This window comes from Salmo salar, chromosome ssa07, assembly GCF_905237065.1.
Source record: "Salmo salar chromosome ssa07, Ssal_v3.1, whole genome shotgun sequence".
NCBI lineage: Eukaryota > Metazoa > Chordata > Actinopteri > Salmoniformes > Salmonidae > Salmo > Salmo salar.
The window spans coordinates 35,334,654-35,350,613 of NC_059448.1; positions in this window are offsets into that span (position 1 = coordinate 35,334,654).

Consider the following 15,960-nt stretch of genomic DNA (forward strand, 5'->3'; position numbering starts at 1 on the left):
CTAAAACTTAAAAAACTGTGTGCATAACTGGTATTGAACACACAACCTTCTGATCCAGAGTCATGGGATTACACCCATTCACAATGCCCTAGCAAAACCGAAGCCTACTTGATGGTAATGGTAACACTGTTGCCCCTAGTAGCCTGTTTTGAAGGCATTTTCTGACGTCCTCAGGACATGGATAGACGTCCAATTTTGATATCAATCTTGAATGACCTGGCTGAGAAATGACCATTAACCACAGACTATAGTTTCAGATTACCTTATAACCCCCAAGCCTAATCCTATTAACCTTTTAAGGGAATGATAAATAACTGACCCTGCATCAGTGCTTAGGGGCAACATCCATGAGCTGCACAGTAGCCTCAAGCACACATAATATAGGCCTTCTCTTTACAGTATTTCTTCATCGAAAGTCCAGAGAGCCTTATTACACTGTTGTACAATACTTATAAGCTAAAAGTCCAGGTTTCGGCAGCAAACGCATGAGTAGGAGTACAGCTACAAAGCCTTGTAACAGTGTCCAGTTTTGTACAGAAACAAGAGTTAAGAGTCCTACAGCATTATTTGAGTGTTATACTGTCTGTAGCCTGCCTCCTTGTTCCACCTGCCTTCCCTCCTTCTTTCTCTCCTCTCTGTGTCTCCTTACCCGGAGCTAAGCGAGGCATTGCTTGCTTTGTCCTCTGTTCTGTTCAGGTCGTCGGCCAAACCATGGCCCATGCCTTTAAAAGCCATATAACTAACAGCAGCAAAACTTTTATATTCACTGTAATCACATTATCTCCACATGGACAATACTCTATAAAGATGACATGATCAAAATTAGGCCATATTATCCAATTCTGCTTTTGTCTCAATGCTTGTTAGAAGTCCACTGCAGGAGAATCGCTCTAAGGAATTCAGAGGAGCAGTTTGATTAATTGATACAGAAATAAGAGTTGAACCAATTTGAAGAAACATTTACTTAAAAACTGATATTGGTCGCATACACACATATGCTATTGTAGGTGTATTCATCTTTAAAACAGTAGATTAATCAAATGCATTATTATTTAAATATTGAAAAAATGTGGGCTACAGATAAAATACTGTAGAACAATGTTAAGCCATATGGCATAAAGTATTACAAACCCTAGAAATATCCAGAGGATAAAAAATGTGATTCTTTTTTTATTATGAGAACAAACAAGATGGGTATGGATACTGTGGGAACATATAGGTTTGAGCAAGTATGATGTCATTAATGTTTGTTGAAATGTATGTACGTCGGAGTTGGAGTTTTTTGTCTTTATTCATCTTTTTTCTTTATGTTGAAGATTGGGCATTACATCCAAGCCAGTGTCATTTCTAGTTTAATGGATTCATGTCTGTGAAATGTGAAGTTCTCTATTGTCTATTGTCAAATAATTTTACCAAAGAAAATTGTGAAAAGCAGTCTACTGCTTGATCTGTTGATGTTTCTTTCAAGAATTCCAGTGAAACATTTGTCTACCAAACCATTTAAAGGTACTGTTCAATAGCTCCACTGAAACCAATATATTAATTATGAAATATACAGTACACTAAGGCTCCAAGGATTTTACTTTTGCCAGAAGAAATTCATATTTTCAAGAAACACAATTGAAAAAGATACTTAAATCCAAAATGTGCACCCAGCTGAGACACATGGTTGGGCGGTCCCTAACATTGTATGAGTTGGTGTCATATGATGAAATCTTTTAATCTCTTCCTGTATTGATCGTTTTTGCAGTAATTGGAAGTAAGACCTGTACTCTAGGTTATATTGATTTGATGTATGTAGTTAGTTCATAATCTTCCAAACAGCTCAATCAAGTCTCAAAGTATTAAAACCCCATAGAGTCGATTGAAGCACCTAAATTGAAGCACCTGTCATTCTAAATTACATAACAAAAAAAATCCCCATCAAAATCTGTCAGTTTAAACTAGATATCTGTTTTTGCATTGGATGCGTCTCAATCCACTACACCACCAATGTCGCACTTATGCCTCTGTGGTGAAAGGTGGCAGAGCTAAAGTGGTGTTTGTCAGAAAAAGGGGTTAAATATGTGTATATATATATATTTAACCCCACACCTATAAATAGTAAAACCAGAGAAACTGATCATTTTGCAGTGGTCTCTTAATTTTTTCCAGAGTTGTACAAAAATATATATTTATATTATAAATTACTATTTATAGGTGTGTTTGAGTAAAATGAAAATTTTTGTTATATTCTATAAACTACTGACAACATTTCTCCTAAATACCAAATAACAATATTCTCATTTAGAGCATTTATTTGCAGAAAATGACAACTGGTCAAAATAACAAAAAATGTGCAGTGTTGTCAGACCTCGAATAATACAAAGAAAATAAGTTCATATTTATTTTTAAACAACACAATACTAATGTTTTTAACTTAGGAAGAGTTCAGAAATCAATATTTGGTGGAATAACCCTGATTTTCAATCACAGCTTTCATGCGTCTTGTCCTGCTCTCCACCAGTCTTTCACATTGATGTTGGGTGACTTCATGCCACTCCTGGTGCAAAAATTCAAGCAGTTCGGCTTTGTTTGATGGCTTGTGACCATCCATCTTCCTCTTGATCACATTCCAGAGGTTTTCAATGGGGTTCGGGTCTGGAGATTGGGCTGGCCATGACAGGGTCTTGATCTGGTGGTCCTCCATCCACACCTTGATTGACCTGGCTGTGTGGCATGGAGCATTGTCCTGCTGGAAAAATCAATCCTCAGAGTTGGGGAACATTGTCAGAGCAGAAGGAAGCAAGTTTTCTTCCAGGACAACCATGTACGTGGCTTGATTCATGCGTCCTTCACGAAGACAATTCTGACCAATTCCAGCCTTGCTGAAGCACCACCATATCACCACCGATCCTCCACCAAATTTCAGTGGGTGAGAGACCTGGAGAGGCCTACAAGCCACAGTGTCACCCACTGTGAAATTTGGTGGAGGCTTGATGATGATTTGGGGGTGCTTCAGCAAGGCTGGAATCAGGCAGATTTGTCTTTTTTGCCATTTTATGAATGTGTTGTTATTCAATGCATTTCTCTGAACTATAGTATTATTAATTAAAGGCCGAATTCAATATTTTATCAAATAATGTATTTATTTATATTTTTTATATACCTAAAGGGGTCCTAAAATTCAAAATCAAATTGCTAAATGATCCATAGGATGACCATCTTAAAACAATTACATATGTCAGCTTAGCACCCCCCCAAATCGCTTAGACATACAACAGTAGCCTATACACTTCCTCAAGTCTCTGAATACATATAGTTAAGTATAGCATAGCCAGCAGTCCATGATACTTAATAGAAACATATCAGCAGCAACACTTAAGCAAGACAGCTCCCTAATTAAACCTGAGAAAAACAAACAGATACATTGAGGAATTAATTTTACCTGCAACCACCCCCCCCCTCTCTCTCTATACTTTTTCTCTCTCTCCCCCTCTCCTGCATCCCCTTCCCCACTCTCTCTCCCCCTCTCTTTCTCTCTTCGTCAGTATAAGCCACTCAGGACTCACCTGCTCTAATCCCATTCATCAGCAGTTTAAGTGGCGTATGTTGGTGTGTTATGAGGCTGATTATGTTTGTTTGCTCTTGAATATTCATCAGTTTCTCAAAGTTTTACAGCCAGGAAGACACCTCATTAACTACACAAATCTGATTGCACAGGGTTGAAAAAGCCTACTTATTTCAAATAATTTGCAGTGAATTAAATATGTGCTGCTTCAATGGTATTTTAATGATTTCCATCCTGAATGGGTATTGTTATAATAATACATTTTCTATAGAAAATAATAACATCAAGTGTAACCAATATAAATATTATTCTTAAACTGATTAACCATAAATTATCCATGTTTTCACAATGGGTTGTTAAAACACTCACTTTGAGGGCCCACTTATTTCTCCACATTGGCACACATACACTGAGTATACAAAACATGCTTTTTCCATGGCATAGACTGACCAGATGAATCCAGGTGAACGCTATGATCGCTTATTGATGTCACTTCTTAAATCCACTTCAATCAGTGTAGATTAAGGGGAGGAGATAGGTTAATTAATGATTTGTTAAGCCTTGAGACAATTGAGACATGGATTGTGCATGTGTGCCATTCAGAGGGTGAATGGATAAGACAAAAGATTTAAGTGCCTTTGAACGGGGTATGGTAGTAGGTGCCAGGTGCACCAGTTTGTGTCAAGAACTGCACAACACTGCTGGGTTTGTCACACTTAAAAGTTTCCAGTGTGTATCAAGAATGGTCCACCACCCAAAGAACATCCAGCCAATTTCGACACCTGGTAGAGTCCATGCTCCAACGAATTGAGGCTCTTCTGAGGGCAAAAAAACAACAGCTAAATATTCAAAACTCAATATTAGGAAGGTGTTCTTAATGTTTTGTAGTGTATATACATTGTGCCAAGCAACACAAAAGGAACATAAACAAAAAGCCCTTTATAAAACAGATGGAATTCAATGTTGCCCGAACATCAAAGGTTGTTTACCTAGTGTTGTCATAGCCACAAGGGAAATACAATAATAGAATACTAAGGACTCATCCTTATAAAGTAAAATTAGAACAATATGTTCACAGTGAGCACCACATATGGCCACAACAGTCTCTGAAACCTGGACTTGAGGAACAACAATAGCACTGTAGATACAAACAGAATGATCAGTGTGGTCTAGGGTTTGATCTCCCTTCCAAGTATTATTACTGGCAGTTTTTACAAATCTCATTCTTTTTTATACTAGAATGGGAAAGAAAGAATCCGATCTTTGCAAATAGCCTATATTCCCAAGCAAGGGGAATATTGTTTCATACCAATCCCTTTCATATCTAAAACAGTGGTTGCAGGGAAACCTTGGGCAGTCAGCCTATAGGCTAGTGTAGGACACGTACTGTATGTTTATATTGAAAGAAATTCCTTTTATCTTTTTATAGATTCTCTGTGATATTCTTTAATCATCTTCCAAGTTATGGGAAAATTTGATTTGTTATTCAATATGTTGCATAAATATTCCAACATATCCAATGTTTTCCCTAGTTGGTACTATACATCTAGTACATGTATACCTTAAAAAAAAAAGGTATCTGGTGTGACCACCATTTGCCTCATGCAGCGCGACACATATCCTTCGCATAGAGTTGATCAGGCTGTTGATTGTGGCCTGTGGAATGTTGTCATACTCCTCTTCAATGGCTGTATAAGTTGCTGGATATTGGCGGGAACTGGAACACACGTCGATCCAGAGCATCCTAAACATGCTCAATGGGTGACATGTCTGGTGAGTATGCAGGCCTGGGACATGTTCAGCTTCGAGGAATTGTGTACAAATCCTTCCTACATGGGGCCGTGCATTATCATGCTGAAACATGAGGTGATGGATGCAGATGAATCGCACAAACATGGGCCTCAGGACCTCGTCACGGTATCTCTGTGCATTCAAATTGCCATCGATAAAATGTAATTGTGTTCGTTGTCCATAGTTCACGCCTGCCCATACCATAACCCCACTGCCACCATGGGGCACTCTGTTCACAATGTTGACATCAGCAAACCGCTTGCCCACACAACGCCATCTGTCCGGTAGAGTTGAAACCTGGATTCATCCGTGAAGAGCACACTTTTCCAGCATGCCAGTGGCCATCGAAGGTGGGCATTTTCCACCTGAAGTTGGTTACGAAGCTGAACTGCAGTCAGGTCAAGAACCTGGTGAGGACACAGAGCATGCTGATGAGCTTCCCTGAGACAGTTTTTTACATTTTGTGCAGAAATTCCTCAGCTGTGCAAAGCCACAGTTTCATCGGCTGTCTGGGTGGCTGGTCCTGAAGGTGAAGAAGCCGGATGTGGAGGTCCTGGGCAGTCATGGCTACCTGTGGTTTGCAGTTGTGAGGCCGGTTGGGCATACTGCCAAATTCTCCAAAACGACGTCGGAGGAGGCTTATGGTAGAAAAATGAACATGCAAATGTCTGGCAATAGCTCTGGTGGATATTCCTGCAGTGAGCATCCCAATTGCATGCTCCCTCAACTTGTGACATCTGTGACATTGTGTTGTGTGACAAAACTGCACATTTCAGAGTTGTATTGTTCCTAGCACAAGGTACTTGAGAGTATTTTTACTTTTTGTATTGTTTGTTGGTTTGGCAATGCCACTGTCAGCCAGAGAAATATGTTGAGAAGGATTATTACCACAGCAAGCAAGGTACTTGGAGTCAAACAGTCAGGCCTGGATGAGCTCTTTAAGGTCAGGGCCCTCCGTAAGGCTCACAAAATCATTTTAGACCCAAGCCACCCCCTGTACCTGGACTTTGAACTACTCCCCTCTGGGCGCAGGTATAGGGCACCCCTCAGCAGGAAAAACAGAACTAGACAATAATTTGTGCCAGGTGTGATATCCCTCCTAAATAGCTCGGGCTAATGTTCCTATCGACTCCGTAAGGCCAGCAGGCTAGTCTTTTAAAAAAAATGTTTTATTTCTTTATTTATTATAATTATTATTTTTTTATTTTATTGGTATGTAACAGTTATGAAAGTTGTATTGTCAATTTTGTTTTGTATTTAAACGCCACTTTAAATGTGTACATGACACTGCAACAAAATTTCCCCATGAGGACAATAAAGTCAGTAAGTAAGTAAGTAAGTACACCTGTGTAATGTTCACGCTGTTTAATCATCTTCTTGATATGCCACACCTGTCAGGTGGATGGATTATCTTGGCAAAGGAGAAATGCTGACTAACAGGGATGCAAACATATGGAACATTTCTGGGATATTATATCTCAGCTCATGAAACATAGAACCAAAACTTAACATGTTGCGTTTATATTTTGGTTCAGTGTGTCTATGTTTGCTCACGTATTTGTTCATAGGCTTACATGCCCTTGACAATTTACATCACAGCTTTGCAAATGTCTGTAAATATTCAATGGTGTTTATACATACATACATACAGCATATGAGCTACTTATAAACTATTCATATGCCCATTATTTTTAGTATCAATATAAGTTAATAAAACTGAAACCTACAGCACAGGCTATTTATAATGTAGGTACGTCAGCCAATGAAAGATCAAAGTGTAGTTTGGTCACACCCTTCTCCGACCTGAAAACAGACTATGTACTATGTATTATTCTGAGACAATGGCTGTTATAATTCTGAAATGTGTTGGTTTTTAACACCTCTGTTTTTTGTTCTCCAAGAGTATCTGAATAACTCTTGCACGTTACAATGCTAAAGTCTAAACCTGGACAGGTACGGATCCTGTCCCCCAATACTGAAGGACCAGGAATGGCTATTAGAATATAGACTATTCATTTCAAAACCACTGAAGCACAGGATGAGATAATAGGGAAAATCTATACCATCCCCTGTAACGAACAAACCCTCTTGTCTCTGTTCTCAGAAAGCAGGATGCAGGACAGCTTGTGAAGGAGGAGAGGATGAGCGGACGAAAGGAGGATAGAAAGGGTTGAGAGGAAACAGGTGAGCACAGTGGATGTATTACGGAAGAGAGGAGGAGAGGAGGAGTGGAGAGAGAATATCAGTATGCAAATCAGAAGATGTCGAGGAAAGAACGAGAGAACGAGTGAGTGGAGGTACTGATGTTGGTGATAAAACTGCTCCTCGTCTACCGGTAGTCTTTCCCCTGATACAAATGTATTAGCACTACGTGAGTTCGGATGAACTACCTTAGGAAAGACCAGCTTAAAGATGAGCGTATGCAGGGCAACAGTGTAAAATGCCGGGTAAAGATACTTTATAATAAAACAGCCTTTAAGAACCAAAAAATACCTTGTTTATATACAGTACCAATACATAATACATGGAAAATGTTGAAAATGCGTGTGTGTGTTTGCGCGTGTGTGTGTGTGTCACTGTCTATAGAAATGGATGTAGAGGAGAAGATGCTACGAATGAGACAATACAGTTAAAAACTCACAGACTGAATGTGTGGCCTCCACTATCAACAGCCTATAGAGAGATAATACAAAGAGAAGAGATCAGCGGCTAACAAGCTCTATGAAATGATACCAGCCATCCTAAGATTGCTGTAACCTTGACATCACCTTTAGATGCCTCGAGGTGGTGGGGGAAAAATAAAATTATGAAAGAAAGAAAAATGTGATTATCAGACGGAGAGAGTGAAATGATAGTGGTAAATAGTTTCACTTTGAGAGAGAGCGAGAGGTTGGAATGTGAGCACTCTATGTCTTTGTGTGTGTGTATGTGTGTGTGTATGTGTGTCTGCATACAAACTGAGGGAAAAAGGCTGAGCTGGTTGTCTAGTTTGAATAACATGCTGTTGATTTGTAATTTCACAGTGATGTGCCATTGGAGGGGCAGGCAATGTTGCTGTCAGTTACTATCACCACAGTGACTGCCTCTTGATTGGCAGCTGCTATTGTATTCATATCCCCTCTTGCTTACTTTCAATTACTCTCTAAACATGTGGCCTTCAGTTAGTTGTTATTGTGTTTGCGAGTCTCTCTGTGTGTGTGTGTGTGTGTGTGTGTGTGTGTGTGTGTGTGTGTGTGTGTGTGTGTGTGTGTGTGTGTGTGTGTGTGTGAGAGAGAGAGAGAGTTGTCAGCCAGACTGTGCCTTGCCTTATTGGGAGCACACACGCACATGCACACACGCATACAGCCACTGACAGCAGAGTTATAGAAGGGGCTCATCCTGATTCCACTGTGGATTTAGACTCCTCACACCGTGAAAATATGAGCTCTGGAATTCCATTATCCCGGGATAGAGATCTAGAGAATGCATTTGATTCAATTGTGTGGCGATAAGGTTGCCCTATATTTGAATCTAAAGGGCATTTCCATCATAAAGGACTCATAAGCACCATCATGTGAAGTTCATAGGAGCTTATCAAATTGGGTGTCAAATGAACGCTAAGAGTCTATAAGGAATAGATACATTTTTCAAACATTTTCCATCCTAAAAATGAGGCATAAGTAAAGGATTTGATTTCAGGATTAACAGGTGGAAAAGGGGTCTTAGAAAAGTACAGTATCAGAAATACATCAACACACAATAACGTTGACGTAAAGACCCCAAACAACTAATATCAACAATTATTATTTAGTTTTGCTGAAATGGTTTACCTTCTGTAAATTTAATAAATAGGCCTTGTAATTCCGTTACCAAAACCCCACATATCTTTCAGATGGTTTGTAATTTCTCTCCCTCATGAGGTAGGATAATGAAAGTTCACAGAAGTAACAAGTAACGGTTGACCTACCAATTAGTTATAGTGATTTTACTAATATCCATTTTGTTTATGAATTATTAAGTGATTCAAACTCATAATTATGCTACCTAATTGGTAACGGAATTACCAAAAATGCAGTAACAGAATTACTGCAACTGAATTGGCTACAATGGGACATCATAATAGTCACTAACCAAAGTTGCGTCAGCTGCTACTGTCCCCATGGCATACTGTTATGTTCAGCTCATAATTGTTTTCTTTCTCTTTCTGTCATCTGGTGGTCAAACCAAGAGTATTAAAACAGTCAGTCTGGACAATCCCTCTCTCTCTCTCTCTCTCTCTCTCTCTCTCACTCTCTCTCACTCTCTCTCACTCTCCAGTTAATGTCATCCCTCCCAGTTCTTACTGACACCTACCCATGAGCCCCTTGTAACCAGCATCCTAACCCACTGAGCACCGACCGACACTGGATGTCCATGGAAGTTGAAAAGTACCGTAATTTCCGGACTATAAACCTCAACTTTTTTCCCACGCTTTGAACCTCGCGGCTTAAACAATGACGCGGCTAATATATGGATTTTTCCCGCTTTCAAATTTTTTTTCTCCAAATAAACACATTCTGTGACGTGCTCAGTTTTTTGGCGGCATGAAGCTTTCATTAGACCAATGAAATTGCCGAACGGGTTAAGGTCAAACAACTTTTTTGTTTACTCTTTAGATTAAATCGAGCGCTCTCAAACTTCCCATCATTCTGATTACGGTAGTCATTTTGTCACCCTCATCATGGCAAAGACACGGACAAATGCATATGATGCAGCTTTCAAGTTGAAGGCGATTGATCTGGCTGTTGGAAAAGGAAATAGAGCTGCTGCACGGGAGCTTGGTCTTAATGAGTCGATGATAAGCCGTTGGAAACAACAGCGTGAGCAACTAAAGCTTACTGCTAATTTTTTATTTTTGTTACAAGCCGTGTTTCGTTAAAGCCTATTTATTTTTGTTACAAGCCGTGTTTCGTTAAAGCCTATTTATTTTTGTTACAAGCCGTGTTTCGTTAAAACCAGTGTAAAGTTCATTTGTTTCAATGTACCGGTAGGCACCTGCGGCTTATAGACATGCGCGGCTTATTTATGTTCAAAATATATATATTTTTTTATTCAGTTTATATTCAGGCTTATATTCAGGTGCGCTCAATAGTCCGGAAATTATGGTAGTTGAAATTAGGTCAGTCCACCCTGGCCTTGATGTTAATGTCCACAGATGGACTGGACTGGACCAAATCTGGACCTATCATAGACTTGTTTCACAAGTTTGGATAGCACAGTACAGTACAATATAGTACAGTAAAGTTAGTAGAGTACAATACAGTGCAATACAGTACTGAGTACAATACAGCACAGTACTGTAGCGTGAGTAGAGCTATGCTGAAAGAGGTTGTTCGGATGTTGTGAGAGCGTAGTTGGCAGCATATCCTGTTATGGCTAGGGGGCAGTATTTTCACGGCCGGATAAAAAACGTACCCGATTTAATCTGATTATTACTCCTGCCCAGAAACTAGAATATGCATATAATTATTAGCTTTGGATAGAAAACACTCCAAAGTTTCTAAAACTGTTTGAATGGTGTCTGTGAGTATAACAGAACTCATTTGGCAGGCCAAAACCTGAGAAGATTCTGTACAGGAAGTACCCTGTCTGACCATTTCTTGGCCTTCTTGATTATCTCTATCCAAAACAGGGGATCTCTGCTGTTACGTGACACTTCCTACGGCTCCCATGGGAATCAGAAGGCGGCAAAAAGCTGAATCGTGGCTTTGCAGGCCCTGGTTGAAAAACATTAGCGCGTTTGGATAGTGGCCGGTCACAGTACTATGAGACTGAGGCTCGTGCACGAGTCGACTCCATGTTTTTATTCTTTCGTCTTTGAACGAAAACCACCACTCCCGGTCGGAATATTATCGCTTTTTTACGAGAAAAATGGCATAAAAATTGATTTTAAACAGCGGTTGACATGCTTCGAAGTACGGTAATGGAATATTTAGAATTTTTTTGTCACGAAATGCGTCGTGCGCGTGACCCTTATTTACACTTCGGATAGTGTCTTGAACGCACGAACAAAACGCCGCTATTTGGATATAACTATGGATTATTTTGAACCAAACCAACATTTGTTATTGAAGTAGCAGTCCTGGGAGTGCATTCTGACGAAGAACACCAAAGGTAATCAAACTTTTCTAATAGTAAATCGGAGTTTGGTCAGGGCTAAACTTGGTGGGTGTCAAAATAGCTAGCCGTGATGGCTGGGCTATCTACTCAGAATATTGCAAAATGTGCTTTCACCGAAAAGCTATTTTAAAATCGGACTCCTCGATTGCACAAAGGAGTTCTGTATCTATAATTCTTAAAATAATTGTTATGTTTTTTGTGAACGTTTATCGTGAGTAATTTAGTAAATTCACCGGAAGTGTTCGGTGGGAATGCTAGTTCTGAACGTCACATGCTAATGTAAAAAGCTGTTTTTTGATATAAATATGAACTTGATTGAACAAAACATGCATGCATTGTATAACATAATGTCCTAAGCGTGTCATCTGATGAAGATCATCAAAGGTTAGTGCTGCATTTAGCTGTGGTTTTGTTTTTTGTGACATTATATGCTAGCTTGAAAAATGGGTGTCTGATTATTTCTGGCTGGATACTCTGCCGATATAATCTAATGTTTTGCTTTCGCTGTAAAGCCTTTTTGAAATCGGACAGTGTGGTTAGATAAAGGAGAGTCTTGTCTTTAAAATGGTGTAAAATAGTCATATGTTTGAAAAATTGAAGTTTTTGTATTTTTGAGGAATTTGTAAACCGCGCCACGACTATCATTGGATATTGGAGCAGGTGTTCCGCTAGCGGAACGTCTAGATGTAAGATTAAGGTATAAAAGCAATAGGAATTTCTTGCTGGATTTTCAAACTGTAAACCATCAAACTAAACTCTGGATCTCAAAGCCAGTTCCACTGCAGTGTACATTGTTCCCTTCTAAACAGGGACTGATTTAGACCTGGGACTGTCACATCCTGATCTGTTTCACCTGTCCTTGTGATTGTCTCCACCCCCCCCCCCCAGGTGTCGCCCATCTTCCCTATTATCCCCTGTGTATTTATACCTGTGTTCTCTGTTTGTCTGTCGCCAGTTCGTTTTGTTCGTGAAACCTACCAGCGTTTGTTCCCCTGCTCCTGCCTGTTTCTTGCACCTGTTTTCTAGCCCTTCCCGGTTTTGACCTTCTACCTGCCCTGACCCTGAGCCTGCCTGCAGTTTTGTACCTTACCCCACCTTACTGGATTATTGACCCCTGCCTGCACTGACCCTGAGACTGCCTGCCGTTCTGGTCTCTTTGCACACTCTCTGGATTATTGACCCCTGCCTGCCCTTGACGTGTCGTTTGCCTGCCCCTGTGTTGACTGACCCAGCAGACTCGGACCAGCTCCGCAACGCCATCTCCTCCCAAGGAGCCACCATTGGAAGACACGAAGAGTTGCTTCATGGTCTTATGTAAGGGTTCCAGACCTTGGCCGAACGCCATGACCATGTGTTGAACACTTTGCTGGAGAAATTCCGCGGCTTGTCTGTTAGGCAGCGTCCACGATGGTAACCTCCCAGCCCCTCAGTAACTCAGCTATTAGCAGCGCTGCCTCCCCGGTCACCCCAGTGTCCCGAGAACCCCGTTTACCTCCTTCGGAGCACTACAATGGAGATTCCGGAACCTGCCAGGCTTTTCTCTCCCAGTGCTCCCTCATTTTTGAGCTGTAGCCTTCTTCGTTCCCGTCGGACCTCTCAAGGATAGCGTTCATCATTACACGGATGTCCAGGCACTCGCCTGGGCCACGGCAGTGTGGGAGCAACAATCCGCCGTCTGCCTCAGTCTGGAGTTGCTCGTGGAGGAAGTTCGGAATGGGTTTGATTCTCCGTTGTCCGGGAGAGAGGCTGCTCGCAAGCTGCTCCAGCTACGCCAAGACTCCCATAGTGTGGCAGACTACGCAATGGATTTCCGCATGTTGGCAGCTGAGATTGCTTGGAACCCTGAAGCTCTGTTTGACACGTTCCTACACAGAGTATCGGAGGAAGTTAAGGACGAGCTTGCAGCCCGGGAACAACCAATGGATCTCGACTCACTCATCGCCTTGACTATTTGGATCGATGGGCGACTACGGGAACGAAGGAAGGAGAGGAGAGTCGATTCCACTTCGCCTCCGAGATATCCCGGAAGTCCCCGACGGCACCATTGCCGAGAGAACCCGAGGATACCCGAGTTCCTACAACAGCCTCCGAAGACTGACGATTCACCTCTTCCCGAGACCATGCAACTAGGCAGAGCTAGGCTGTCTCCAGCTGAACAGCTATATAGGCTTCACACTAAGAGTTGCCTGTATTGCAGGACTACTGGTAATTTCATCTCCACCTGTCCACTAAAAGACCAGGCTCCCCGGTAGGAGCGAGTACTCTGAAAACCCTTACGGAGAACATTTCCTCTCCCCTTACTCGTAATATATTTCATGCCATGTTGCTGTGGGGGAACCAGTCAAAATCTCTCCGGGTACTCATCAACTCTGGGGCTGATGAGAGCTTTATGGACGCTACTCTGGCTTCCGAACTTGATATCCCCACTCAGCCCTTTTCCAATCCCATGGACGTTAGAGGACTGGATGGGCGTTCTATTGGCCGGGTCACCCACAATACCACCCCCATCAACCTATGTGTGTCAGGGAACCACAGCAAGACGATCCAGTTCCTACTCATTAAGTCTCCACAGGTTCGCGTGGTGTTGGTATTCTCCTGGCTCCAGCGACACAATCCCCTCATTTAAAAAAAATCAAAATTCACCCCTTTTTTCTCCCCAATTTCGTGGTATCCAATTGGTAGTAGTTACAGTCTTGTCTCATCGCTGCAACTCCCGTACGGACTCGGGAGAGGTGAAGGTCGAGAGCCATGCGTACTCCGAAACCCAGCCCAACCAAGCCGCACTGCTTCTTGACACAATGCGCATCCAACCCGGAAGCCAGCCGCACCAATGTGTCGGAAAAAACACCGTACACCTGGCGACCATGTCAGCGTGCTCTGTGCCCGGCCCACCACAGGAGTCGCTAGTGCGCGATGAGACAAGGATATCCCTGCCGGCCAAACCCTCCCTAACCCGGAAAACGCTGGTCCAATTGTGCGCCGCCCCATGGGCCTCATGGTCACGGCCGGCTGCGACAGAGCCTGGGCTCGAACGCAGAATCTCTAGTGGCACAGCTAGCACTGCGATGCAGTGCCTTAGACCACTGCGCCACTCGGGAGGCCCCAATCCCCTCATTGACTGGTCTGCCAGTGCCATCATGGGCTGGAGCCCGTTCTGCCACGCCCACTGCCTGATGTCAGCGCAACCTGTTCCGGAACGTCTTCCTGGGGCGTCGGAGGTTGCCCCGGATCTCTCCACCATTCACCTAGAGTACCAGGACCTCTGGGAGGTGTTCAGTATGCCCGGCCACTTCGCTGCCGCCGCACCGACCCTATGACTGCAGGATTGATCTTCTCCCCGGCACCACCACTTCTGCCTCCCCCGCCTGTACAGGGTTTATCTTTGTGGAGAAGAAGGACAAAACCCTGCATCTGTGCATCGACTACCGAGGTCTCAACGACATCATGGTGAAGAACCGCTAACCTCTCATCTCCTCGGCCTTCGAGCCATTCCAGGGGCCCACCGTGTTCTCTAAGCTGGACCTACGGAACACCTACCACCTGGTGCGGATACGATGTTCTCTTCAACATGTTGAACCAGTTCATCTTCGTCAACCTCGATGACATCCTCGTCTTCTCCCGCTCCACCCAAGAACACGTGCTCCACGTCTGTCAGGTTAATCCACGCCTCCTGGAGAACCAGCTTTTTGTAAAAGCTGAGAAGTGAGAATTCCATCGCTCCACCATCCCGTTTCTGGGTTACATCATCACTGCAGGGAGCATACAGATGGATCCCGGGAAGGTGAGAGCGTTGGTGGATTGGCCCCAGCCCACGTCCAGAGTCCAGCTGCAGCAGTTCCTAGGCTTCCCCAACTTTTATTGCAGCTTAATCTGGGGCTACAGCACCCTGGCTTCCCCCTGTCTGCACTCACCTCTCCCAAGGTTCCGTTCATATGGTCTCCAGCTGGTGATCAAGCGTTCTCAAACATAGCTTCACCACAGCTCTCATCTTGGTTCATCCTGACCTGTCCTGCCAGTTCCTGGTTGAGGCCGATGCTTCTGATGTTGGAGAGGGGGCTGTCCTGTCCCAGCAGTCTGCCCTGAACCTCAAGTTGCATCCCTGCGCCTTCTTCTCTCACCGCCTCAATGCCACGGAGAGGAACTACGATGTGGGGAATCGTGAGCTGCTCACGGCGAAGATGGCATGGGGGGAGTGGAGGCACTGGCTGGAGGAGGCGGAACATCCTTTCATTGTGTGGACCGACCACAAGAACCTGGAATATCTCCGCACCACCAAGTGCCTCAATTCCAGGCAGGCTAGCTAGGCCCTACTGTTCACCCTGCTCAACTTCTCCCTCTCCTACCGGCCAGGATCCAAGAACGTCAAGCCAGATGTGCTGTCACGCCACTATAGCTCCACGACTACTACCCCAGAACCTGAGACCATCCTTCCCACCTCGTGCCTGGCGACAGCAATCAGGTGGGGAATAGGGAAGCAGGTT